We start from the raw sequence: 27,987 nt of genomic DNA, 5'->3' as shown, positions 1-27,987 counted from the left end.
ATACGTCGTCCTCACCTAAAGTCCATAGTCAAAGGCTCACTCTTGGTGTTGTGTGTTCTATGGATTTTGACAAATGTGTAATAACCTGCATCCACCGTTATCCTACAGAGTATGATAGAGAGCAGGACGCAGAGTAGTTTCACTGCCCTAAAATTCTCTAAATTCTGCATATTCATCCCTCCTCCTCCAACCCTTGGCAAGCTGGTTGGTTTACTGTCTCCATATTTTTGCCCTTTCCAGAATGTCATGTGGTTGGAAGCATACAGTATGCTAGCCTTTTCGAACTGGCTCCTTTCACTTAGGAATACGATTTCAGTTTCTTCCATGATTTTTCATGGCTTGACGGCAACTTTCTTTGTAGTGCTGAGCGACATTCCGCTGCCTGTGCGGACCACAGCTTACGTAAACGCTCACCTCCCGAAAGACATTTTGGTTGCTTCCAAGTTAAGGCAAGTATGAATAAAGCTTCTACACATACCCACGGGCAGGTGTTTGTGTGGACCTACGTTTTCAACTTATTTGGAGAAATTCCAAGGATCGCGATTGTTGGATTGTATGGTAAGTATGTTTAGTTTTGCAAGAAATTTCCAAACCGTCTTCCAAAGCGGCTGCACCATTTTGCGTTCCCACCAGCAGATGAGTGAGAGATCCTGCTTCTCCACATCTTTACCCACACTGGGTGTTAATGTTTTGGATTTTGGTCATTCAAACGGGAACGTAGGGGTACCTCATGGTTGTTTTAATTTGCAATTCCTTAGTTACAGGTGGCGTTGACTATCTTTTCACATCTTTTCATTTCACTTGCATCATTTTTATCCTACTGGGAATGCGGTTTCTGATATTTATTAATATTTATTAATCATAATATTATTATTACATAATTTTTACCCTGCTCCTTTGTCATTTTTTATTGTGGGTCAGCTCTCTCCAAAAGTAAAGTTGAATCCCCATTTTATAAAACTGAAAACAAAATGAGCTCAAGTGTTTGACTTCGTATTAGTAAAACAGCTAGTTACTATTCTTCTAGCCCAAGAATCAATATTATAAAGCACACTATCTTTTTTTAGAATCATCCTGAATCATGGGGCGCCTGGGTAGTTCAGTCGGTTAAGCAACCGACTCTTGGTTTCAACTCAGGTCATGATCTCATGGTTCGTGAGTTTGAGCCCCACATTGGGTTCTGCCCTGACAGCACAGAGCCTGCCTGGGATTCTCTCTCTCCCTCTCTCTCTGCCCATCCCCTGCTCATGTTCTTTCTCTCTCTCTCAAAATAAATAAACTTAAAAAAAAGAATCATCCTAAATCTATTTTAAAAATTAGAGACTGTTTTTTTTGTTTCCCTCAATGAATAAGTAATGAGTCAGCATGTAACCCCTGCTAATTCTTTAAGTATCAGAGAATACAAGCCATTGGATCTAATCGCACTGAATAAAATCATCTTCCACTTTGAAAAGTCCTTTTTAGTTGCTTTCTTTCCAATTCTAGCCCACGTTTCATCTTCCCAACATAGAAACCTTTAGTTTTAGCTCACTATTTTATTTTATTTTATTTTATTTTATTTTATTTTTTTAAATATTAAATTTATTGTCAAATTGGTTTCCATACAACACCCAGTGCTCATGCCAACAGGTGCCCTCCTCAATACCCATCACCCACCCTCTCCTCCCTCCCACCCCCCATCAACCCTCAGTTTGTTCTCAGTTTTTAAGAGCCTCTTATGGTTTGGCTCCCTCCCTCTCTAGCTTTTTTTTTCCTTCCCCTCCCCCCTGGTCTTCTGTTAATTTTCTCAGGATCCACATAAGAGTGAAAACATATGGTATCTGTCTTTCTCTGCATGCCCTATTTCACAATTTTTTAAAGAAAACAAATAAAACCTATGAAAAGGTCCCAAGTTCTTAAATTTACACTAAATTTCTGTTTTCACCAAATGGATGAACAGCATGCATTTTTACTTTTAAAAAAAATTTTAATGTTTATTTAGTTTTGAGAGACAGAGAGAGACAAAGCACGAGCAGGGGAGGGGCAGAGAGAGAGGGAGACACAGAATGTGAAGCAGGCTCCAGGCTCTGAGCTGTCAGCACAGAGCCTGATGCGGGGCTTGAACCCACAAACTGTCAGATCATTACCTAAGCCAAGCTCGGATGCTCAACTGACTGAGCCACCCAGGCACCCCGAGCATGCATTTTTAAAAAGAATACTTTAATTTGAAATTGGGGGAAATAAAATATATTTGAGTAATTAATTATGGATATTAAAACATTCCTTTTATGGATAGATTTGAATATCTCAAAATGCCATGAAAATGACATTAAGGTACAATACCAAAAGCACAACCAACAAAAGAAGAAATAGGTAAGTAGTATTTCATCAAAATTAAAAACTTTTGGGCATCAAGAATATTACCTGGAGAGTGAAAAGACAACCACAGAATGGGCCAAAATATTTGCAAATTATGCATCTGATATAACTCTGGATACTGAAATATATAAAGTCTAGTGGATACCCAAAATATATAAAGTATCCGGACTATATAAAGAACATTTACAACTCAATGACAAAAAGACACACAGCCCAATTAAAAATATAAGTAAATGACTTGAATAGACCTTACTCCAAGGAAGACATCCAAATGGCCAAACACCATACAAAAAGATGCCAACCATCATCAGTCATCAGGGAAACCCGAATTAAAAACACAATGAGACATAGCAACCCCTAGAATAGCTAACTGTCAGCTGAAAAATGGCAGATAATGAGTATCGGGGAGGATCTGGAGACATTGGAACATTCACACATTGCTGGCGGGAATTTAAAATGGTGCAGCTACTATGGTAAATGGTTCCTCGATAAGTTAAATGAAAAATTACCGTATAACTCAGCAATTCCACACCTAGGAATCTACCCAAAAGAATTCAAAACAGGTTTTCAAGTGAAAGCTTGATACACAAACATAGAGCTACCAAAAGTAGATGCAACCTAAATTTTCATCAACAGATGAATGGGTAAACAAAATATCCATACGGTAGAATGTTGTTCAGCTATAAAAAAAAAAAAAGCAATGAAACACTGAAACATGCTACAACATGGACGCCACTATGCTCAAAAATACTGTGCTAAGTGAAAGAAACCAGGCACAAAATGTCTGATTCCCTTTACAGGAAACTTCCAGAATAAGCAAATTATTGGAGATAGAAAACAGATTTGGGGTTGCCACTAATTTGTGAGCTGGGGGAGGAGCAAGTGAGAGCCACTGCTTAATGGGTACGAGGTTGCTATGAGGATGATGACAAAGTTCTGGAAGCAGACAGTGGTGGTGGTTGCACAACAACATGAATGCACTTAATGCCATTAATTTGTACGTTTCAAATTGGTTACTTTGTCAATGTTGTGTGTACTTGGCCACAATAAAGAAGGCAAACACTTCCAAAGCATAATTTAAATTTGTTTCACTGGTCAGTTATAATTCAGACATTAGCACTTCCATTGTTTGAAAATAGAATTGCTCTGTGTTTTAAGCTTCTTTGTGGGAGCAGGGAGTTGTGATGTTTTCTCAACTTCATCTCATATTCTAGAAAAATATTTTGCTATGGTGGTTGGAAAGTACATCTCCTTTTTTTTCAGTTAATTTGACCCCCGTACATGTGTGTTAAATCTTGGGGCTCAAGATGTGTGCTAGATTCTTCTTTGAAGCTTTTGGAGACATATTCACGTGTCTTGCTAAACTCTGTAGCTCTGGGTTTTATTTTGTATTTTTTTATTTTTTTGTGAGAAATTTGTATTTATCTGAACAATTTTTGATTCGTATCACCAATGTGGGATATTAGAATATTTCTGGCATATGACTGTGGATTTTATTTATTTATTTACCAGTAAATCTAGTCTTTTGCTTTCCCAATAAAGTTAATAATCAGGCTATCAAAATATCTGCTTCCAACATTCTTGGCTTCATTTCTCTCTGACATTTAAATGAATTTTCAAAACAGTCTCTGTTTATTATATATTTTCTTTCCCCTTATGGATACCTGTGAAATGCTTAAAGTTATCCTGCAGCTTGGATTTTCACTCAAGTGTGCCTGATAACTTTTCATCTCAGAAAATAGACATACACCATTGACTTTTAGAGCCCCCAAATACTCATTTCTATGAACATGACAAACATTGTTTTATCTTGTGATGAACATTTAGTTTGATTTTTTTAAGCTTATTTATTTATTTATTTTGAGAGAGAGAGAGAGAGAGAGAGAGAGAGAGAGAGAGAGATAGGGAGAGAATCCCAAGTAGGCTCCACGGTGTCAGCACGGAGTCCAACGCAGGGTTTGGACTCATGAACTGTGAGATCATGACCTGAGCCAAAATCAAGAGTTGGACGCTCAACGGACTGAGCCACCCAGGTGTCCCCATGTTTAACTTGATTTTAGTTTTTGTTTCTGAAAGCCTCATTCTAATGAACAGCATTAACACACACACACACACACACACACACACACACACCTATTTCTTGAGCATGCATTCCTTGAAATTATATGAGAGAAGTTGCACATTTACACTTCAATTTTTTTATTGCTGTGTAATGCTTACCTGGTCTCCAAACTGCCCTGTGAATGTCACCAGCAAGTCCCAATTTCTCCTCCCCGCTCACGACAATCTCTGAGGTGTAATAAATAGAAAGTCATATCTCACAATTTATTTTAATTTTCAGTTTGTGAACCACTACTGCGGTTAAATACTTTTCTTGCATTCAGCGGCCTCTTGTATTTCTTTTGTGAATTGTATAATGGAGTCCTTTGCGCGTTGCCCGTTACCGAGCTATTTCTTTGTATTTTTTTTATATAAATTTGTAAAGCTCTTTGTATGTGAGCAAATGTAACCTTTCCTTCAAAGCCATTGCAAATATTATCTCAAAATATCACTGATATTTAAATTGCAGTCTTCATTTTCTTTCTGCCTTAAAAAACACAATCACAGATATTTTCAAATATACATGAAAGCAGAGATAATCATTTAGCGAATCCCAGTAGAACTACCACCCGGATTCGATAACTAGCTAAGATATTGCCAACCTGCTTCCACCTCTCAACTGTTCTTTTTATTTATATTATTGTTTTTGTTGTTTTGCTGGAGTATTTTAAAGCCAAGCTCATGTTACCCATAAGTACATCTGGATGCATCTTTATTACTAAGGACATTTAGATATAGAACTACATGCTATTTTCCCGACTTATCCACATTTAAGACTAAGAAAACGTCACCTACCATGTAAAACTCCTTTGGGTAACATATATCCATTTCAAAACATACTCCTCCCCGGGTTATTTTCCTTAGACCTTCTTGCCTATTTAACCATAGATAATTTCATCGATTTACTTTGCATAGCTTCTTGACCACAATTCTATAATTCTTTTTTTTTGATGTTTATTTATTGTTTTTTTTTAAGTTTATTTATTTTTGAGACACAGAGAGACAGAGCATGAACGGGGGAGGGTCAGAGAGAGAGGGAGACACAGAATCGGAAGCAGGCTCCAGGCTCTGAGCCATCAGCCCAGAGCCTGACGCGGGGCTCGAACTCACGGACCGCGAGATCGTGACCTGAGCCGAAGTCGGACGCTTAACCGACTGAGCCACCCAGGCGCCCCTATTTATTGTTTTTGAAGGAAGAATCACGAGAAAGTGCACACGTGGGGGAGGGGTGGGGGGGTGGAGGGACAGAGGATCCAAAGTAGACTCTGGGCTGACAACAGACAGACCAATGCAGGGCTTGAACTCACGAACCGTGAGATCATGACCTGAGCCAAACTCAAGGGTGAAATGCTTAACCAACTGAGCCACCTAGGTGCCCCACATTTCTATAATTCTTGTCAGATTCTCTTTTCCTCCAGATTTTTGCTTCACGCAGCTGTTCCCTGTGCATTTTTCACGTTCTCTTTTCTGAGCATCAGATGGCTGTAGGCCTTTGACCTCAAGGAGGCTGTGATTCTTATTTTCATTGCCCCCCCCCCAGTAGCAGCTCCATATTTCCAGTGTAAGTGACAGTGTGCGCTGAGATCTCAAGGCCTTCCTGCTAATTTTCCACGTTGTAGGTATTTACATAGGCATTTGGAGAAGTCATGGGTTTTTCCCCAAAGCAGTTCCCACTTACCATGACCATCTAACTCACAGCAGAGTTCAGGATTTCCCCTATTATCAATACACTTATTTTAGTCTATATGAACACATCTTCCTTAATTCGCCCTTGCTCAGGCAGCAGCAAGCCTTTCCCAAGAGTCCTGGTCTGCACCAGGCATCCCTCTTCTTTTGCTCAGGAGGCCTCTTCCAGGACATTCCAGCCACTGGCAAGAAACAGGAAACTTCTCTGTGAAGGCACTGCACAGATCAGTCGGGGGGGGGGGGTCTTTCTCTCCAGCGTGCATCTGTTTTATTTTTGCTCAAAGTTAGGCAAATCCCTAACTTCTTTACTCCCGTTCACACAGTCCTGAAGTCAAACCATTCAGGTTTGCTCACAGGGGGTGAGTCACTACGGGTTAGTAGGTGACGGAGTTAGCGGTTGTGTTTGTGGCCATTTGAGGCTATAATAGGTTGTGACCACCTTCAAAAGAGCTAGCCTTCAGTGTTTGGGACCTTCTGGGAGGCCATGGCACTGAAACACAGAAGTAGGGTCTACTTAGAGACCATGGGTCAATGGCCAGCAAAGCTTTTCCCCAAAGCTGTTCTCGGTTCCCTGCCAGCCCACGGAGACCCACTGCCAAAGCCAAAGTCAAGTCATGGGATATCAGTTAGGAGAGGTCGTAGAGATCATCTCATCAACCATTCTGATCTCATGAATGAAGATGCCAAAGCTTAGGAAGGTGGATTAATGGACTTGTCCAAGTGTGGGGGGAGATGCATGACCCCATCAAGGTCTCCTGACTCATACTAGTGACGCCCTGCATCTACCCAACCTCTGCCATAGCTCAGAAGGCCAGTGACGCCTCTCTGAAGCACCTTGTTCCATGGCAGAGCCAAAAATCACCTTGGTAGGGTTGACTTCCATGATCAAACTACTTCCGAGGGACTTGGACTCTAGCTTGTTCAGTCTGAGGTCTCATCAACTGCAATTCTAGAATTTCTCATCATGAACTCCAGGAAGATGGAATTAGATGTGGCCCTGTTGGGTGAGCTAAAGTCTACGGAAACAAAAGAGAACAGCGCGCATATAATTAAGATGAAAAAAACATACTCCAGGAGACAAAAGATTGCCAAAGCTGATGTCCTCAGGAGGCCCCAATCCAACTTCAATCCCATCCAACCCTTGACCTGCCTTGGTCCTTAAGGGACTTGGTCTTTTGTCTGTGAAAAGACAACAGGATTGGGTCTTTAAGAGAAGAAATAAATAGTAAGTAGTTCTCCGGGTTTTCTGCAGCTATGTCTCATATTTGACAACCTTACACTCACCGATTTGACAGTCTGCTTTCACAAAGCCATATGCATATAAGGTGTATATTACCCCCACGTCGACGAGATTCTCACTTAGCCAACGACATCTGTCTTTGAACTGTCATGAAATGCTGGAATGATTCTTTTTCTTTTGTGGTGTCAATTCCTCTCTCTGTCATTATTAACCTTGTTAAATACCCTCTTCCCTCCCCTTCTGAAAGGCAGAAGTGAGTGCTAAGTTTCAAACATACCCCCTTAACACATCCAGATGGGGTGGGGAAAAAGCATAGCTAACTATCTACTTAATCAAACACCTACTTTTACTCCATCAACGGGGAGTAGACCCTTTTGTACATTTGACAAATTCAAGCAATTTAGCAAGTGGGTTAAAGTCTATGTAAAGGTACTTCAACAACATGGGAAATACAGACACTGGTCTTCTGTCTCAGAATTGGTTAATGGAAGACGTGAAATCTCAAAACGCGCACAACAGTGGGTTCTTACAGAGCTTCTAATGCACTGCTGGGAAAACCTTGAAAGATTTTCCATCACGGTGGGGGAGGGGGGCGGGTGGGTTGACAGTTTTTGCCTTTGCTGTCAGTGCCACTGTGGGAGGCTCCTAAATTTATTATACCTAGGAAATGATTCTAGTGCAAACCCATCCTGGAAGAAGCCAGGACACAAGGCACGCCCGCGCTCGTCAGCCTGTGTTGTGGGGTGTGACTACAAGGCTTTGGAAGCCGAGTCTTGGCCACCCCATGGGCAGTGACCTTGGGCACTTCTCTGACTCGATCAAGAGGGGGACCGAGCAAGAACCTGGTCCTGTTGGCTTTTCCACCTCAGGCAGCCGAGCAAGCCCTTCCTGGAAGAAAAAAAAATGATTCAGAGAGTAAAATAGAACCCTCACAGTGGAGTGGCAGTGTTTCCCACTGGTGTGAGTGTCTCCTTAAAATGCCGTCTTTCTGGAGTCATCAAAATGCTCAGTGCCATCAGGTAGAAGGTCAGATGTCACACATTACTTTGGGGTCATCAGGAAGCAGCTTTCTTTCTTTCTTTCTTTCTTTCCAGTCTCCTCACTTTGGGAAGCTCCTTTCCCTCAGTTTTCCTCACCCACGAAATAAGAATAATAACGTGGTCCAACTTCCTAGGGAAGAGAAGATCGATGAGCTTTTTTTGCTGATTAGCTCGAAAGCCATGCAAATATAAATCAGTGAGTACTCCGTGTGCCACTGCCCTGCCACCCTGGGCGCCTGGAGCTCTCACTGAACTCAACAGGAGCTCCGGGGATGTACAAGAAATATGTGCTGGGAGAGATGGGTCCGGGGCATTTTGGTGATGATTACTTAAGCACTGCTGTAGTGGGAGAGACAACTTGTAAGTGTATGATTATCGATCGCTGCATTTGGATCTGCTCTGAGAAACTCTGCTACATCAGGTAGTCGGGCTCAAACAGCATCAATCATGTGGCGCAACACTCTGGCTGTCTTACGGACTTAATGGCATTGGAATCAAAGGGCAAAAGCTGCCCTTGGAGGCCAACAGGGGCTCTTCAAGACTCGAGGAGTCAGAGCAGACAGAACTGATGTTTGCCTTGCCAATTACAATCTAATAAGAAGGTAATTAAACCGGCATACAGGTTCTACTGTAACAGTGATCTGTAACCTTGATCTACAACATGGAATGATCAAAAAAGACATCTGTGCTCTACAGCTCAGCCCGTGAAGCCACGTCCCTTGGTTCAAGGGGTTAGTCACTTGTCATCCTTGGATGGCCGTAGAACGTGTCCCCAACCGTAGTCACTTACGTCCGAAACATGCACCAATCCCCTATCTCAACTCGTACCAAAGGATGGGATCTTCATTCTGCACAGTCTGTTTCCAACAGCAGGCTTTGCTACCATCTATAAATTCAGGCAACAGGATTCCTTCTCCCAAAATGCAGCATCATTGGCTACAACAGATCGAGTATAGGCCGCTCCACGGAAAACGTTTATGAGATATCATCATAGAAAATAAAGGGGTATTGTAATGAAAAGGCAACCCTTTGGTTTAATTGCAACTGTTTAAGCTAAAGGAAATTGTGTATTTGAGCTCTGAAGTGGAAACAAAGTTGCCAGTTTCTGAGATGCATATTATAGAAAAATGAGTTCTTTTTCTTCATTAGAAAAACATATCTGCAAGTAATAAGAATATTATGAGTAAATATTAAAAGAATACATAGCCATTAGGCCGTGAGTAGCTACAGAATACATTATATCTTTAAAGAATTTCCAAAGCATCCACTGAGAAAAGAAAACAACAACAACAACAACCTGACTCCCGGCCTAACTAAACTATAACCTGCGTTCCTACCCTACAGAAATAAAGCAGCATCAACACCCTCCGGAGAATTGCCCCCACACTACCAGAACAGGATGAAGGAAACTTCATCATGAATCTGAAGCGTTACGGATTTAAATCATCACTTGCTTCCTTTGGAAAAATAACTTGAAAGTCCACAGAAGCGTGCATGCACGAGGAAGGAGTGAACTACACCTAAGGAAGACCAAGGAAGGAGTGAAATGCAGGACATTCTGTGCTGAACCCATCACTGCTCAGGGAGCATTCCGTAGGTGAAGAAACAGCATGACTATGCGAATGAGCTGAGAGCCCCAGACAGAAGGACAGAAAGGGAACGTGACTCCGTCCAGCTACACGACGAGGAAAACACACTTCCTATGCAGATCAGAAAAACAACGTAACAGCTCTTTGTCGCATAATTTTTCAAGTTTGTTTCTTTCCTTTGAGAGAGATAGAGAGTGTGTGGGGGAGGGGCAGAGAGAGGGAGAGAGAGAGAACCCCAGGCAGGCTCAGCGCTGTCAGCCCCGAACCTGATGCAGGGCTCGAGCCCACAAACTGTGACACCATGACCTGAGCCCAAATCTAGAGTCAGATGCTTGACTGGCTGAGCCACCCAGGCATCCCTGTCATATAATTTAAACAAAATTGTTTTGCCTGATTTAGAAAACAGTCCGATGAACCCTTCAAATGTGGTACCAATAAGTGGAAATATCCACCGAAAGTTCTGGTTCTGGGCACTGAGAAAACAAAACAGACCAAAAAAAAAAAAAATCCTGTCTTCACAGAGAGTAAACCAAACAAATGTTAACAACAGAGCATGTTGGAAAATAAGCGCTGTGTAAAATGTAAAGAAGGAGCGCCTGGATGGCTCAGTCCGTTAAGTATCTGAGACCTTGGCTCAGGTCATGATCTCACAGTTTGTGAGTTCGAGCCCTGTGTCGGGCTCTGTGCTAACAGCTCAGACCCTTGGGCCTGCTTTGGATTCTGTGTCTCATTCTGTCTCTCTGCCCCTCCCCTGCTCTTGCTCTGTCTCTCTCTCTCTCTCTCTCTCTCTCTCAAAAATAAACATTAAAAAAAAAATGTAACGCAAAGACATCCTCTTTTTAGAGGATGCTTGGGTGGGGGTAGTAGCATTGTTACGCCTTTATGGAGGGTGGGCCATGACTGTCCTGGAGCTGAGATGACATTTGAGCAAAGACTCGAAGCAGGAAAGAGGGCAGGCGGGCAGGCGTCCAGAGAACGGCAGGTACCGTGAGCCATGGCTGGTGCTTGAGGACCAGCAAAGCAAAGCCAAGCAGCTGGAGACCAGTGAGCAAAGGACACAGTTAGTGGCTGGACCTGAGTCCAGCGGAGAAGTGCATGATCTGATGAGCTTTTCCTCAGGCCTTCCCTGCATACTAGGAGGGGCAAGGACAGGAGTAGAGAGCCGTTCAGAGCCCCCCCAGTCTGCAGACAGAAGGTGGCAGAGTTTGGACCCGTGTGGTTGCAGTGGAGTCGGGAGGTTGGGTTACTGACACCTGTTGGAGGCAGAGCCAGCAGAGGGTCCCGACTGAGGGAGGGGAGGAAGAAGGGAGCCATCAAGAATGCCCCCAAAGTCCTGACCTTGGCAATTTCCCATTGCTATTGGATCTGATGTAGTGACACAGGTTTGAGGGGAAAGGTTTGAGGGGATTCGGGGTGGGGACATGGTGAATACAAGAAGCCAGCTACAGATGCGCAGGTCAGGCTATCAAGGAGGCTGAAAGATGCACAAGTCTTTGATTCTAGGGGAGATCAGAACCACAGACGTCAGCCCAAAGACGATGTCCGGGGAGCTCCCGCGTCTTCGGAAGGAGGCCGAGAGGCCAGTGACGCAGGGCAAACCCAGGCACACGTGGCCCAATGAATACCCACTTCACCCGTATCAACAAGTTCAAATGAAATACTTGTGGAAGTTTTTGGAAACTTGAAAGCGGGAGACAGACACCCACTTACGGCTCCTGGTACCAGCCGGGCCTGGCAGCAAACACTCTGAGCAGAGAAACAATCTATTTGCAACCAGATCAAGGTCCGTCCCCAGCTGTGAATGTGGGAACATCGTCCAGGCAATGTGCCTTTCGTCTCGCCTGCTTTCTGCTGGATGTCGCTCTAAGAACCTTGATGGAAATGCAGGCGGGGGAGTCGAACGCTGATGACCACATACCATGATGAAAGACCTACATCCGTGCTCTCATTTACGCCCCGTGCCAACTCCATGCAGCGGGATTTCTTTTCCCTGAACCTGATGCTCAGGGCATTGGGGTGAGTCAGCTAGGTTCCTACGGTGACCCTGTGTGCAGAGGGGAGAGACACCCAGGTTTTCAGGACACTTCCCACCGCAGGGCCCTCCACCTCAACCCCCTCTCCAAAATGACCCCACTTCCTTTCGAGACTAGACGGGAAAGATTTGTGATTCATAACTAGACTCCATGTCGGTGGACTTTACAGATTGGAAAGCCTGCTCATAAACCTTAGTCTTCTCCTGGAAGTGCCCGTCTGGTCCCTTCACCAAGATGCATGCCGTCAGGACAGGTGATCCAGCCTTACGGGAAATAAAAAATTGAAAGGGGGCAAGCAGGAAACACTTGCCTCCAATTGGAGAAGGATGTCGCAAGGGAATCAGTCTTTGGAGGGATAGGGCACAGGGCGTAGCTAAAAGACCTGACCAAGATTTGTCTCCCAGGCTAACCACTTAGAAATCAAGCACATCAGGGGCCCCTGGGTGGCTCAGTCGGTTGAGTGTCTGATTCTCTATTTTGGCTCTCAGGGTTCGCGAGACAGAGCCCCGTGTCACCCAGCTCTGTGCTGACAGCATGGAGCCTGCTTGGGATTCTCTCTCTCTCTCTCTCTCTCTCTCTCTCTCTCTCTCTCTCTCTCTCTCTCTCTGCCCCTTCCCTTCTTGTTCTCTCTCTCTCTCTCTCTCTCTCTCTCTCAAGATAAATAAACATTTAAAAAAAAAAAATCTAGCAACCACTTAGTGGCTTTGCCCTTTTGTGTGTCCACGGGCTGTGTGTTCAAGTTGACCATGACGCGTTTTGCATGCAAATGCAATTGTTTCTGATTTACTGGGCTGGAGCCCCTTCAGAATAAGACCACACGTTATGCCTTTATTGGGACTTCCTGCCTCTCAAGTACCAGTTGTAACGGCAGCTGTCACTGAATACACGCTCGTCGAATAAGTGAATGGAGATGTGCCACCAGCAGACTTAGAACTCCACAATCCAGTTCTAATCTTGCTCCTGTAACACAGTGGAATCGCCTGGATGCGGACCCGCCCCTCTGTCTTTATTCTGATCTGTTCAGGCCAGATCAAGATCTGCTTTTCCTGTAGTCCGCCAAAACATCTTCAACAACTTTTCATCAGAAAGCTTTCTGGGTAAATCTATTCTTCTCCAAGTCGTTATATCCGAACTAGTTTGCTTTTCAGTCTCTTCCAACCAAACGGTATTGATTAAAAAGTCACCAGTTTTGAGAATCTAAGTGTCTTCTGACAAATTCCAAGGGGAATAAAGCGAAAGGAATTGTCATAAAGTGGGAAGAATTTGGTTGTCAGCTGCGACACATCCTCGATTCAGATCGAGAGGCGGAAATGTGAACGGTGAGGAGAGCTGCTGAATTTCTGTGGGTTTCAAGGCCAGGAGCAACAGGGCCTCCAGAGAGGGCCTTTTAAACGTGGCAGGAAACGGAACATCCTGCGGGGTCTCCGTGCGACTGGCTGGGCAGTCCTGGCCCCTGTGTCCTGCTCCTTCCCTTCCAGAAGGAGTGGGAGCCACCCTTCTGTGCTTAGAAAAAGCCAAACCCAAGGCAGTGAGCCTCAGGAAAAAATGGTCAAAAATCTTGCCCCAGACCAGCAACTGTTGGTTTTCAAAAACAGCAGAAGCAGAAGCTGGGGGTGGTGAAAAGTAGGGACAAGAAACCAAAGAACCAGAGTCCTTGTTGCAAAAATTCCATCCACGTCCTGGTCTCTTCGTTCGCGTTCCTGTTCCTTTACAGAAGAAACCGTGTGCGTTCTGCATAACTTCAGCGTTGTAGAAAGATGATAGAATTTTTTTTTTTATGAACAACTTTTCCTGTTACTTCAGGATTATTCCTGCTATTTCCCAACGGCTGCAGGAAAAAGGGATGTTCATCCTTTGCCGTTTAACAGATATTTTTTAATGGAAGCAAAATACAATTATAGCCACAACAAATTGCATACACCAGCTCACTTAATTTCACCTCATTCCATCAACACCATTGTAAAGTTGGTATGCTCTGCAGAGGACAGACCGGAAGCTCAGAGAGGTTGAGTAACTTGCCAAGACTCACACAGGTAGTAAGAAATGAAAGTGCCAATCAACCATCCCTCTTCTGCTTAAAACTCATTCTCCTTAGAACCGTCTCTAGTCTCTGCCAGAACAAAAGTGCCCATAGCAGGATTCCCTTATTAGAGTAAGCTCTGAGTAGGTAGTCTGTGATTCATTCTATAGGGGCTCTTTGTTCTTTTGGTAATATCGCAAAAGAAGAAAAATTGCTAATTTGACAGTTATTGTCTGAATAAACTAGGCTGCCCTTCGTTAAATGCTGCAACATTAATATGTATCTATTCTAAAGAAACAAAATGACTTTAGAGATATAATTTTTTTTTAAAAAAAGATCACATGTTTCAATTTCCCCTGCTAAGTTTTTCCCTCCAACGTGCTTTTATTGATGATTTAAGCAGCCTCTCCGAGGCCTTGGTGTCTACCCACAGAGCCCAGGTCACAGCAGGACTCTTGTCCTCTACCTGTTTTGGAGTGGGGGCGGGGGGACAGGTGGACCATGAAGCCTGGTTCTTCCCAGCTTGCTCTCCAACTCAACAAGACATTGGTGGCTAGCAGGGCTCACGATAAACACTAGTGACCACTCAGAGTCCTTTCTCTGCTATCAGCGGATGGCAAAAACTGTCATATGTGAAACACACGATCCACAAACAATCCTGTGAGGCGGCTTACCTTATTCCTACCCAGCTGTACACGGGGAAATGGAAGCTCAGAGAAGTTCAGGAACTCGGCCAAGACCACACAGCATCAACTATCCGGGTCCTTCACCTCTTACTCTTCTGCCCCAGGAGGAAATGCCTTGGCCTGAGTCCTTGATTCCCACTCCTGGGGACCCATGACACACATTTAAAGAGACACACTGGGGGCTAAGGGTGTTGTGTGCCTCTAAGAACCAGAGGTATCCTCTAACCTCTCCACTACATTGTTGGCCTCCCTGGGCTTTGAACCTTATGTCTATTGACTCATAGAATCCTGACAAGGACTCTTGCAATGAAGAGCAATGAAGTGGCATTGACTTCTTTTGCAGATAAGGGCAATGAGGCTCAGAGGTTCAGTGACTTGCCTAAGGTCATATAGGTAAGGGGTGGGCTAGGGATTAAAGCCATGGACCTTTTTATTAGTTCCACTTCCTCTGGGCTCTAAGCAGGGGGAGTTAACAGGCTCTGGGCTCAGAATCTCAGAGTTTCTCTTAGCACTAATTCAGTGGTAGGAGTTGCAGAAGTGGTCCAGGAAGAACGTGTCCCGCTGCCTGGGGTTCGTGGAGGGTAGAGGACATTTCTCCCAGAGATGCACCAGGCAAAGCCGGTCCACGACTGCCTGGGCCCTGCCACCAGCAGCCTCCTCAGCCAGGCCGGCCACAGCCTTCCCCGGTGGTCTCCAGTCCCTGCCCCACTCAACTGCCCAAAGTGACATTTTCCACCTGTCACCTTTGTGCTGTTCTGTCCACCTGCAAGGCCTGCACCCCCGAGCCCCTTCCGGGCCCAGGGGCGCCCTTCCTCACTTTCCTGCAGGAAGGCATCATTTGGCCCTCCCCAGGATCTGCACTGGATCTCCTCTCTCCCGTGCAGGGGTACCTTTCCGGATGCGCCCCTGCAAGTCCTGAAGGGCAGAGCCCGCGGCTCGCTGGTCTCCATCCCTCCCTTAACGCCCAAGGGGGATGGGGACAAATCGCCTGCATTCACGATTCTCCCTCTTCTGCTCAAACAGCACACCGTCGCCTGGCTCCCGCTCGGGTGGGGCCCGGCTAATGAGAGTGACGGGCGTCAAGAGGTGCGCGGTTAGAGCCCGCATTCCTGTCTCAACGAGACACACGCAGCGCCTTCCTCGCGTGCTTCGGGGCTCGGGGAAGGGGGGGGGGGGTCTGAGGTGCCGAGGCCTTCGCTGTCACCTCCTCCCGCGGCCGCCCTGTCACACCTGGGTGTGCACGCAGACCAAGATGGAAGGCGCGATCCTAACTTCTGCCTGAGCAGGTGGGAGGGAAGAGAGACGAGAGGTATTCCATTGGTTGTCTGGGAAAATGAATCGCACCTTCCCCTCACTTGCGGAGGATCAACTTTTCCCACCCCCTCGAGTGGGCACTCCTCACCCGGGGTCGCAGCCGGAAACGGGGAGCCCAGTGGCCCCAGTTCGAGGGACGTGGAGCCGGGCGGGCAACGGACGCTCCCCACCCCAGACACCGGGGAAAGTGCCTCACGATGTCCCGGGTCCCCGGAGTCCCCGCGGCGGGGCGAGCAGCACCCCCCGCCCCGCCGCCGCCTCCGACCGCCCCGCGCGCGCGTCGCCCGCGCCGGGTCCCCAAGGGTTAAGCGCGGGCCCCGCGGCGCGGCGGCCGATGCCGCCACCCGGGCCGGGGCGCAGAAAGCCGGCCGCCACCTGCCGCGCGGGGCCGCGGCGCGATGCGGCGCTGGAATGAGGAAGCGCGGCGGCGAGGGGAGGGCCGGGGCGCGCTGCGCGCGGGGGTGGCGGCGGCGCGCCGAGCGGGCCCGGCGCGGGCGAGCGGGCTGCAGCCGGCGGCGGCGCCAGCAGGTACGGCCCGCGCCCGCCGCCGCCCCGGCGGCCCTGGAGTGGGAGTGGGGGGGGGAGTGGGGACGGAGGGGGGGCCGGGACCCAGCCCCGCGCCCCGGCAAAGTTTGTGCGCGCGGTCCCGGAGTTGCGGTCGGACCGCACCGCGGGAGCCGGCGACCCGGCGGCGGAGGCTGGGGCGAAGGCGGCGCTTCCAGCTACGCGCCCGGGGTCCGCGTCCCGCTACGCGCCCGTCTGTGCGTCCCGCTCCCGGTCCCCCTCCGCGCCCGGACTCGCGCCCCGCTCCGAGTCCCTCTCCGCGCCCGGACCCGCGCCCCGCTCCGAGTCCCCCTCCGCGCCAGGCCAAGCGCCCGGCTCCGCGCCCCGCGCCCCCCGGGTCCCGCTCCGCGTTCCGGGGCAGCAAGCCGGGCGAGGGCAGGGCGGAGCGCGCGGGGCGGGGCGGCTGCGGGCCGGCGGAGCGGTCGGCCGGAGGGGTGCGCCGCCCCCAAAGTTTGCGGAGCGCGGGCGGCCGCAGGTGGCGGGGCGCAGGGGCACGGCGCGGAGGGGGCCCAGGTGCGCGGCCCGTGGGCGGCGCTGTGCGCGCGGGGCGGCCGGCCGGTAGCGAGCGCGAAAGCCGGGTCGGAGCCGGCGGAGGAGGGGTGGGGGGGTGGGGGGGGGAGGGTGGCGGAGAAATGGGGAACCGGGCGAGTGAGCAACTTCAGGAAGTCGTTGTGAAAGAAAGCTGGGAAGAGCCCGGCGGCCGAGTTAGCAGGGCGCTCTAACAAGTGCGTGCGCGGCCCGGGGCGGCGACTGCGGCCACGGTCCCCGGGTCCCCGCGCAGCGCCGCCGAGCCCGAGCCCGGCCGGGACCTTGGAGGTGGCGAGGCGGCCGGCCCCGGGCGAGCCCGGCGGGCAGAGGGAGCCCCGGCCCCGAGGTTGCTGTTCGCGCCCGAGGATCGGTCTCGGCCCCCAAAGTGCGACGCACACGTCCACGTGAGTGTTTTCCAATTGAATTTCAGTAGGAAAACTCAGAGTAGCCGGTGGCTTAAAAAAAAAACAGAGAGGAAGAGAATGAAAAGACAAGGCAGTAATAGCTGTGATCCCTGCTTTCGCTCAGGTCCGCCTCTCCTTTCTGGGGATAGGGAGAGCGCTGACTTTTGTCAAAGCCTCCGCCGCCAACTTGTGCGGTGACCGAAGGCGCAGGGCCAGGCCGGCGTGGGACACTCGTGAGCCGCCCCGCTGTCACCACGGGGAGGACGGTCCAGCGCCCGTTGCATTTAAATTGATATGTACCTAGAGGTGACGGAAGCCAGGCTTTATAAAGTCACCCAGGGAGAGCTTTCTCTCCTGATCTCTGAGGGGCCAGCCTTTTGCTTGTCCTGAAAAACCATTAGATCGCGTCTGAACTTGCTTTCTGCCAAATGAGGAATTATCCCGGTCTGAAAAGTTAGTGGTTCCTTTGCTGACTGCAGTTTTGGCGATTAGGTTTCCAAACGCCCTGGCAAGAAGGCGTCAGGTTACTGGTGGGTGTATTTGAAAATGTATTTAAAAAAAAAAAATGGTCAAGGATCCTCGGTGATTCCGGAGGAACCTAGTGACGATGAGATTGTTTTTTCTTCCAATTTCGAGGCACAGAGTGTGACATGTGGAGAGCAGAAAGTCCGCAGCGTCTGGACAGGCATTGCCAACACTGTTTTCCTTCTCCCCGCCCAGGGCTGCAGCCGGCCCAGAGCGAATTCAAGGCAGCGTGCTTGGCTCAGCCAGCGTGCTGCTTGTTCCACTCCCCTGCCTCCCCCCACCCCCATCTCTGCTCCCAGACACCTTGTTTTTGAACTTGGAGACTCAAACTTCTCTTGAAGAAAATATCTACTTGCCACCCAAACCAACTCCTGTTCAAGGAGAAAAATTTATGGAATTAGAAAATATGCAATGTGTACAATATTTCAACTTTCATAGAAATTGAAACGGTTGCAAAGATGGGTTCACTTGGTTTTGAGCTGAGAGGAGAGAGAAACCAGCAGGAAACGGTTGGAGCCTCTTGGATTTCTTTCTTTGTTTGGAGACGTTTGAGGGGGTCAATGGGATTCATCTTTCAAATGGAATTTTAAAGCTGCCGTTTGAGTATGTTTCGGTATTCCGTGTGTCAGAATTGTTTCGGCGACAAATCAGATTATTTGGCAACGTGGCTAAAATTTTAAACAGTGACAAGTATCTGTGGCAGGAAGATTACCTGCTTACATCATAGGATATGCAGAACGTGTTAAAACAGAACTTGTATGCACACATGTAAATAATGATGTCACGTCTCCAAATCCCATACAGTTCTGGCTTGATATCATGTATGTGATTTTAAAACTTTCCAGGAACGTATGTGTTGATACCTTTTTTACGTGGCAAAAAACAAAAACAAAAACAAAAACAGAAAAACAAAAACGTGCTTCCCGGTCTTAAAGTCCACCCAGGCTGATGCGAGACCGTGTTATTGAGTTCAGTGGCCGTGCCATCTTCCCGTTTTGCTTCCTGGTGGTAGTTGAAGGCAGGGGCTCTGCAGATCCCAGCATGCTTGTTTGTTTAATTCACCAGCGTTTTCAGTGAAATGCTGCACCTTGAGGAATTAATTATACCTCCTCGGAATTCAGGAGCCTGGTGGCCGTAATAGTCCAGTAGTGCGCTCTCGCGGGACAAGTTGGCGGGTCTGTAAAGAAAACTGTGCATGTGTGACGTTGGACGCTTTGGAGAAGTTGGTCCACAGCCTCGTGAGGGAAGGTAAACCATGGCCGTCTGTGGCACCGGTTCCTTTGTTGAGACACTAAGAGCTTGGTGAATTTCCTGGCCAAGAGGTCTGAAGCTCAGGCGTGCTGGGGGCCACCGTGTCTTTGTCACTTGGCGAGAGACTTAAGCGTTCGAGGATGATGGTTGTTTTGGGGGGATCCCACCCCTTGATTTGGATTTGTGTGTCTCATGTTTAGGTAATGCAGTTGCACATTGTCAACATACATGTCAAACTTTGGAAATTTGGGGGAACATGGTGGATGCCATGTGATGAAATGCCCCTACCCCCACACGTACACGAGTCCCGTGTGTGCTTCAAGATCAGGTGTGCGTGAACAGATACAGGAAATAAAGAAATTCTGTGCGTCTCTGCACACACACACACACACACACACACACACACACACAGAGCTGGCGTGGAGAGGGAGGCATAGGGGCAGGGTGAGAGTTTTCACATCACACAGACCTGACGTGAGTAATAAAGCCCCTCCTTTTCGGTTCTGTTTGTTCGGTTGGTTTTTGCCTTTTACTAAAGCATGATGGGTTTTCCTCGTTATGCTGTTGAGTTTAGACGTAAACGATGTCAGTACTTTGGGTGTCTGCCCAAGACTGTGTGTGCAGGTTACAGCTTTGCAGTGAACCCAGAATCCGTCAAGGATAACACTGTTTCACAGCTCGTGTGCGTTTTTCCCATCTTCTAAGCTTTGTGATTATGAAATCATTTCGCTACGAAATAAGTATTGGTTTCCGTTGCCTTATTCTAATGGAGATTCCCCCAGTGGCTCTGGCACGGGGAACGAACCCAAGCCTCTTGTTGGTTCTCTGGCAACGCTTGTGATGTGTGAGGCTCACAGGCCTTCCTGGGGATTGTGCCTCAGGCTTCTGACCAGATGCTGCTTCTGTCTGGCCCCCGGTGCTTAAGGTTACTCCCCGTCTGGGGTGGGTCTGTTGATATTTTTTTAAATTTATTTTTTATTTATTTTTGAGAGAGAGAGAGAGCAAGCAAGCAGGGGAGGGGCAGACACACACACACACACACACACACACACACACACAAGCTTCAAAGTCAGATAAGGTAGGAAATAGCAGTGGGGCCCGTTGGGGACTCTCACACCCCAGACCCAACTCCAGCGACCGCAATGTGGCTGGTTCCCTGTGGAGACCCGAGGGGGCGGCGGTGCTCTGTGCAGTTTGAGAAACAACTCTGCACCCGGCTCCTCTCTCTGTGGCTCCCGTGACACCCGCCCTGCCAGGCTGTCGCTTTCATAGCTTTCCTCAGACGCGGTTTTTAAACGTTGTGTGCTACTCTGGCAAATGTCTTTAAGACGTGATGGAACGTGAGGCGTGAGATGCTGTGTGGGGACGAGGATGAGTGAGAGGCAGCCAACCCAAAGCCGCTTTGCAGAAGTTCCTGTGGGGAGAGGGGGCAGGGCCACCTCTGTGTGTGTGTCGCTGGGGGGGGGGGGGTCACCCCTGAGAAGGGCCCGCGGGGCACCGGCCGAGGCCTACACCTACAGGCCGCGGCCTACAGGCTTCCGTTGGCTTTTTGTCCTTGTCTGACTTTGCTGTGATAAACAGGCCGCTGCCACAGGTGCCCCCAGTGACCCACCCGCGATGCTCTGTCAGACGTGGCAAAAGCCCAGACGGCCAGGCCTGGGGGCCTCTGTCTTGCCCGGTGCAGGTCTGGCCCTGTTTCCCTTCTCCCGTGTAGCCATGTCTGCCTTCGGGGAGCCCTCAATTCCTGTTGACTCAAAGAGCTCCCTCCGTCTTCCACCGCAAGCCTGTCAGCTCAGACGTCCTCATAATCTCTGAACCCGTTTTGGTCAGGACAGGAAGCGCAAGGCTCCCTTCCTGCCCGTGTTTTCCTGAGAGAAAACTATCTTCCCTCCTTTTTTGCATATTTGGCAAATGGTCCCACCTTTCTCTCCGCCCCAGTGGAGTGTGCAGGCGGTGGTGGAGGAGACGGGCCTCCACCCCGGGGGACAGCAGGGTCCCTCTCAGGCGGCTGAGTCGAGGGGACTCCACGCGGCCCAGGGTCCGAAGACCCCACCCCAGTCCTCAAAAGGCAGTGCTCATAGGTCTCTGGGAGGCACGCGCTCACCGGTGAGTGCCCCACGCTTTCGCTGCTGCGCTTGCATAGACGGGGGGAGAACCGGTGTGGCCCCTGCCCAGCCCCTGCCCCGCACCCCTGCGCCACCTGTCTGGGGTGATGGAGAGCGTCATTATGCACCATTTGCACGCGCTGCTTTCGGGTGTTCCTGTGCCCCACCTCCTGATGGCTCGTGGCGCAGGGGCCACTGCTTAACGGATTGCCCAGAATGGGCCCTAATTAGTGGGAAAGTGCCTTCTTCATATTTTCTCACTCAAGTGTGCAATGATTCATTTTTCTCCGGCAATCAGCTCACTGCTAAAGGAAATCTGACTCTCTTCCTGCCGTTTTCGCGCCAAAAGTTAGCATAATGGATATGGTGCCCAGCTGCCAGGCCGGGGGGCTCGGGGGGCCGTGGGATGTGAAGGGCGCACCCAGCATCCTTCCTCTGCCCTCCTTCCCTGCCCTCCCTCTGTCTTGCTTCTTTCTTGGGTGGGGGGTGGCTTGCAGAGGCTGTACAAACAACTGACAAAGAGCGGCATGAACTATTTTTAAGCGCTCTTATCCATACCGAGGTGGGACTTTAAGCTCCATTTTCGAGATTGCACTGATATCAACCCTCCAAGGTGTTTTCTGGTCATTTGGAACAATTGCAGGTTGAGCCATGTGGGTCCGACTCCTTTCCAAAGCTAAGAGTTCCACCATGGACATTGATTCATCCGTTTTTTGGGGGGTGCTTTTTGGTCCTTGAGTCAGATTTTCGCTGGCAAACTCAGAGCAAATGAGATACCTCCTTAGCCCTAAGGTCGGTGGGGGTGGGGGGGGATGTTTACTTTAGAATCTTCAGGAGAAATGAAAATGAGGAATTGATCTTTTATAAGCTTGTTCCTGAGACACTCTGAAATGTCCTCCAGGGTTTTAATGGAAAGGAGAGAGAGCCAGCGACCCCCCCGGTGTGAGCCCCACTTTTAGCCTGAAAAACTGACCTGTTTCTCCTCCTTTGTGGCTGAGTTTTGTGTAGGGCAGAAAATTAAAGTGATATGCAAAGAGATCCATGGTGGAACCATATTGATAAATTGTGTATCCCACTTCATTAAACTGAAATCAGACCACTAATTATGGGAGGTTGTTAGAGAGATAAGGCAATTAATTCCCTTTTAAAACTCATTTGGAAATTTCGAGGGCTTTTCTACACGGGGCTTCCTGCTGCCTGGAGTTGTCCGTGTTTCCCTGGATTTCAGGAACCTCCAGCTTCATGTGGAGGAGGAGAGCCTTTTGAGAAAGAAAGGAAACTTGCTGAACAATAACAACAAACAACAAGATACTTAAAAATGAAGCATTGAAAATAATTTACACTTAAGGGCCGCAGAAAAATCTGGTTGTACTGTTCAAAATTAGCTCTCCTATGTTTTGCTGTCTGACGGACGTGAGCATTTTCTGCCAAATTATAAATAAGGACGTGCCGATTTCTTTGTAGCCCTACAGAGGAGGAAGTTGTAAGCTTCTGTGAGGTTCTACTGATGACACCCCACACCCGGGTTTGCATGAAGACCTTGTAGGCCAAAGGTCGTGGATTACAGACTGGGCTCTAGGCGATCCTGGTTGGGCCTGATACCTGCCAGGAACGTGTGTTCATATGGACCTCGTCATTTGTGTGGGGCTCTTGGGCATATAACCCACGTCTGGGTTACAGCCCCGCTGGGACCAAGCTCTCGGTCTGTCCCAGAATAAAATGGACATCTAGAACTTTCCTTGCGAACTCGATCCAACTGAAGAGGCCACCGAGAACATTGAGCGGTCTTCTTGTCTGTAATTGTTGGGTGGATTGTCATAGCAGTCGTTCTCACCAAGTAACTGATATGTGTGTTCCCCCTTCTACTCTTCTCAGAAACGGCTTGGTCTGACTTCAGCGGAGACCGTTTGAGGTTGGGGGAGCGAGGTGAATTCTGGAGTCCTGCAGCTCCCGGGACGCAGGCTAGGGTTCAAGGAACCGGGGTCTTGAATCCACATTCCGTGGGGTGTGGACGTAGTGGGAAAATGGGCACATAGGTGATTTTTTAACGCTTTTCGCAAAGTTGCCTCACTTTAAGTGATTTTACTTGATGATTTGTGGGTGTTGCCAAAAAGAACAGAGGAGCTCAGAATGTGTGTCTTCTTGCAGAGAGAATTTCCCTTTGGCCCGGAAACTCTGTGGCTTTAGTGGAGGGAGTCAGTCAGCAGGGTGTCTACATTCTCCTCCCTGGAGCCAGGAGGAAACAGCCCCTCTCTCTGGGCCAAGCAGCCTTTTTCCATCGCAAGAAATAAGGGGTACCTGGAAGTCTGGGCAACCATGAGTCCCTCGATGTGTTTGCTCTGGAACACATTTTCTCTCCAGGTTCCTATGTACATTAGTAGATCTTGTCTCACTCCCAACCAGACAGCAGAGGCTAACCTGAAATGAGAAAAGGTTACAGTCCCTACCAGAATGTTCTCAGCGGGTAAATCAGCAGTGGCTCCCAGTTATTGGAAATAAACAGATGTGGGTGTATTTGTAAACAACCGGCCATGCCTGGGGAGATTTGTCTAAGTGTACTTCCTTGGGTCTCAGTGGAATGTATCTTTCGCCAAGGCAGCTCACACAAGCCCTTCAATTTAAAAAAGTCTGGCGGTCTTGTAGTGTTACCATTTGGGGGAATGTTATGGGTATACAGCACAAGTGGATTTGCGTGTTCAGTTTTCATTTTGAGGTTCCACGTGTGTCCATGAAATGATCTACTAACACCTTAACTAAAGCCACTGCTAAGAGGACCAGAGAAGATACTATTCTCTTTCCGAGGACAGCACTGGCAGTTGCTGAGTAAAACACTTAGTGAACATTGTAACTTTGTATTGATCCTTTTTTTTTTTAAGTGAAAAAAATAACTTGAGAGGTGGGGGGCGGGCGCAATACAGGAACAGGAAAATGCTCCTCTGTTTCATCACTTTGTAATAAGAAATGACAAGACATCAGCACTCTTGGGAATATCGGTGCACATCATTATTTTGGGGCAGTTTTTATATTTTTTTAAAAGTGTAAATCTCATTTTTGTTGCACAGTTGCTGGCCATGCATGAAGGTCTTCTGAAATCGGGAAGAGGGTAGAAGAGAATGATTCTAAACTTAGATTTTTTTTTTTTTTTTTTTTTTTTACTTAAGTGATGAAGTGAAGTGTAAAAAGCCATTTATATTTGAGGAAGCTGCTTAGGAAATGGCTTCTGAGGACAGTCAGAATCAGGAAAAGTCCTATAAAAGTGAATGTAAATTTTGAGTGTGAATGTCTCTGCCATGGTTGCCTCATAAACAATGTTGGGAGTAGTTTGAGAGCCTGTGGTCTAGTGCTGGAACATTCTTTACTAGCCTCTTTCCCAGATCCTTTACAGTCTCTTCTCTGCATAGGAGAATCACACAATGCCAGAACCTTCTAGGGCCCCTAGAAATCCTGTGCAGGACCTGCTTTTGAGAGCAGATGGATGAGCGTAGGGAACCGTCCCTCTAACTCTGCCTTCTCTATTTAAAAAAAAAAAAATCTAATGTAATGCAGTATCTCTCATCGTTCTTTATACCTCACTTGGAGACAGGTGGCTCCATGATGACATTTAGCAGTATTCTTGTGTTCTTTTCCCTTCTGCATTAAATATCTCCTTGCTGAGAATGTTTTCAAACAGCATGCTTTTTAGCTGTATTTTGAAAAGGCTTCTTCGGTCCCCCCCCCTTCCTCTTTTGCATACCAGTTCCTGCCCCAAAGGCGGGGGAGGTATGTGAGGACAGAGTTGCACATCTGAGCTAATTTGCCCTGAAAAAAGCAGGTTCACAGTAGAACGAACCACTGGAGGCATTTTCTGTGGCTCCGTTAAATATGGGGGAGGGGGAGCCCGGCAAAAGCCAAATTGGATTCCCTGCTGTCCTGTTGAAATCTTGTTTTTCATTGTTATTTGTGCCAGCAATACTCTGTGGAATAATCATGAAAATGTGTAGATTGGCAGCTAATTTTTGAAAAATGAAAAGAATCAGAAATGAAATAAGAGTGCCCAGAAGTTTTTATGCTCTCCTGACCTGTTTTGTCAAGTTGTTAGGAAAACCTATAAGGTCCCCCTGACCAGACACAAAGACCTCGCAGATTGCTTTAGCTTTCTCTTGGAACATTTCTTTTTTTACGATACAGTGTAATTCACAGTGATATGATAGATTTGCAAAAATAAAATCTACCCATCTGAAAATGAAAGGGCTCTCTCTGGGCAGGGATAATGGGTTTTATTAAAGAGGTCTGTGACCTAAGGCGTTTTAAATAGATTATAGGCTTGGCCCTTTTTCCCCACACACCCGCCCCCTTCAAAACAAGCGTCATTGATAAGGAAATAACCCCCAAATGTAAGTGTAATGCAATCTCACTCTTCAGGAGGGGGAAAAAAACAAAGATCAACAGCATACATTTTATGCAATAAGCAGAATTTGACTTCACCGTGGAAGTTGTGGGATGAAGTCTGCCTTTACCTGCACAGTAGTACCAAGGACACACTTCTTTCCTGTTAGGACACAGGGAACATCCACTCCTTGCCCGTTGTCCGTTTGAAATTTGGGACCACGAGCCTGGGCTCTGCGGTTCGCCCGGGCGGGAGTGAAAAACGCGTCTCCGTGGAGAGGTTGTGGGTCCGGATCAGCTCTGCTGTTGTGTTAGACAGGTGCCTTCGTGCGGGCTGCTGCATTATCAGCCTCAGTCTTCTCATCTATAGAAGGGAAATCATACACAGATCATGCGCGATGATTACAGTTGTACAGCGTAATCGCGAAGGTTACAGGTACACGTTTAACAAATGAACACTGCGCCAGACACATAAAACGGTGGACAAGGTAGACCAGGTGCCCACTCCCGTTGGCCTGTTAAGTGCCGTTGTCAGTTGCTTGAATAAAGCCATATCCATTCCTTTACTGCCTCTTCCTGGCACATATAAGGTACTCGAGAAATGTCGTGAAATGGCACTGGGCAGAAAGTCACCTCTGTGTATCAGGGGTGGGGAAAGGCATTGTTTTTATGTATGGATGTACTTTTAATTGGGGCATAATTGCAATGTAGCATTACATTCATTTCCCATGGACAACATACCGATTCAATATTTGTGCATATTGCAAAGGGATCACCATGATAAGCATTGTGAACACTCCTCGCCACACAGGGCTCCAAAGAAATTCTGTTTTGTGCCACGAGGGCTTTTAAGATTTACTCCGTTGGCAACTTGCAAACAGGCAGGACAGTCTTATTAACAGCCTCTCGCTGCGCAGACATGGCATTTTCTTTAGTTTGTGTCCGTTGCTTGAACCACAGAGAACTGAGGGTTTTTTGTAAAGCTTGTGGAGGAGTTGTGTGAACCTGGGGAGCAGACTCATGCTGAGTGACCACCGGGGTTCGTCACGGCCACTTGCGCATGCTGTGCACTTAGCCGTGCTGGAACAGCCATGACTTCGGGCTGCTCGAAAAGGAATCAAGTTGTGGTTCTGGACGGGCAGCTGGCTTTTCATTTTGACTTCATTATGGGCGAGCACGGCGATTTCAGAGCAAATGATGTGAAGGGAGGGGCTCATCTTCGGGAAAGGAAGGGGCACTTCAGGAGGCTGAGGACGGGGCTGGGGACCGCAGCCAGCCCTGCACACGTGACAGTGGCCCTTGAGGCTCCTTGTGGCTCTCGGGGCTGTTCTTGGGGCCACCTGCTCGCTTGCAGGTGGAAATGAGGACAGTACTGGAGACTTGCCCAGCTCCTGGCCCAGGAGCCACGACCGCCCAGGGCGGTTGGATGCATCTTCCCAGGGGACAGCCAGGTCCCCAGTCCATCGTGGGTGTGGAGGAAGGAAAGAAGGACAAGGGACAAGGTGGGGGGGGGGGTTTCCAAAGCTCCCTGTCCCCAGGGCTCCTTCACAGGGTGGCCCCAGCTGTAAGGCCATGTCTCCCCTGGCCTGGCTGCAGGAGCAGAAGTGTGCTGGGCCACCTTTGCTCCGTCTCTCAGCCCTTGTGTTTGCCCCTCTGCACCCCCTGCTTTCTAGAGTTGCTGATAGGCCAACTCCATGAAACCGAAACCAGGCAAGTCCTGTTGGAGCAGAGGGACCTGGGAGAGACAGAGACACAGACACAGAGAGGGAAGGGGAGGGAGGGAGAGACAGCAAGCGGTGTTAGGCTCAGTGACCGCTCCAGAGAGGGAGATGGCCGTGGGCAGTGGCTTCTGACAGCAGGCTCTGCCCCCCACCCCCGGAGGGACAGCCCCCGACGTCGCTGTCACGCTGGCCTCCACTTATCTCCACATCTGTTTCCCCTTGTGCAAGATTCAGAGCCACTGGCTCCAAAGACACAATAAGAGCATTCAGGGCCCTAAAAACTGCCCAGGCGACGGGTGTTTGCTGCTGTGGTGTTTTCTGCCGTTGATCGGTTCAGAAGTTCAGGTGTCTGGGTATCCCCGGGCAGAGTAGAAAATCACAGTTGACTTCTGTGAAATAATCGTTCCCTCTGGCTTCTCCCTCCGCAGACCTACGATCCTGGTTTTTGTGTAGGTGCT

The 27,987-nt window shown here is 48.4% G+C and overlaps 1 protein-coding gene across 25 annotated transcripts in view; it reads left to right on the top strand.

The window, feature by feature from the left end:
- Window positions 1–16,038: 16,038 nt before the first annotated feature.
- The window catches only part of IKZF1 (IKAROS family zinc finger 1), a 98,679-nt gene continuing 86,730 nt past the window's right edge, over window positions 16,039–27,987 (top strand). For 4 of the 25 annotated variants that reach the window (XM_058725558.1, XM_058725551.1, XM_058725560.1 and 1 more), the window contains exon 1: window positions 17,257–17,562. The gene's annotated coding sequence lies outside the window, so the exon portion shown is untranslated. Of the gene's footprint in view, window positions 16,062–16,471; window positions 16,595–17,256; window positions 17,563–19,775; window positions 19,813–20,829; window positions 21,445–27,987 lie in introns of those variants that run through there. The other 21 variants (XM_058725550.1, XM_058725545.1, XM_058725575.1 and 18 more) reach the window with 18 other exon arrangements.

The sequence above is a fragment of the Neofelis nebulosa genome, chromosome 4 (assembly GCF_028018385.1).
Source record: "Neofelis nebulosa isolate mNeoNeb1 chromosome 4, mNeoNeb1.pri, whole genome shotgun sequence".
NCBI classification, from domain to species: Eukaryota; Metazoa; Chordata; class Mammalia; order Carnivora; family Felidae; genus Neofelis; species Neofelis nebulosa.
This window is presented reverse-complemented; position numbering and strand designations above follow the sequence as displayed.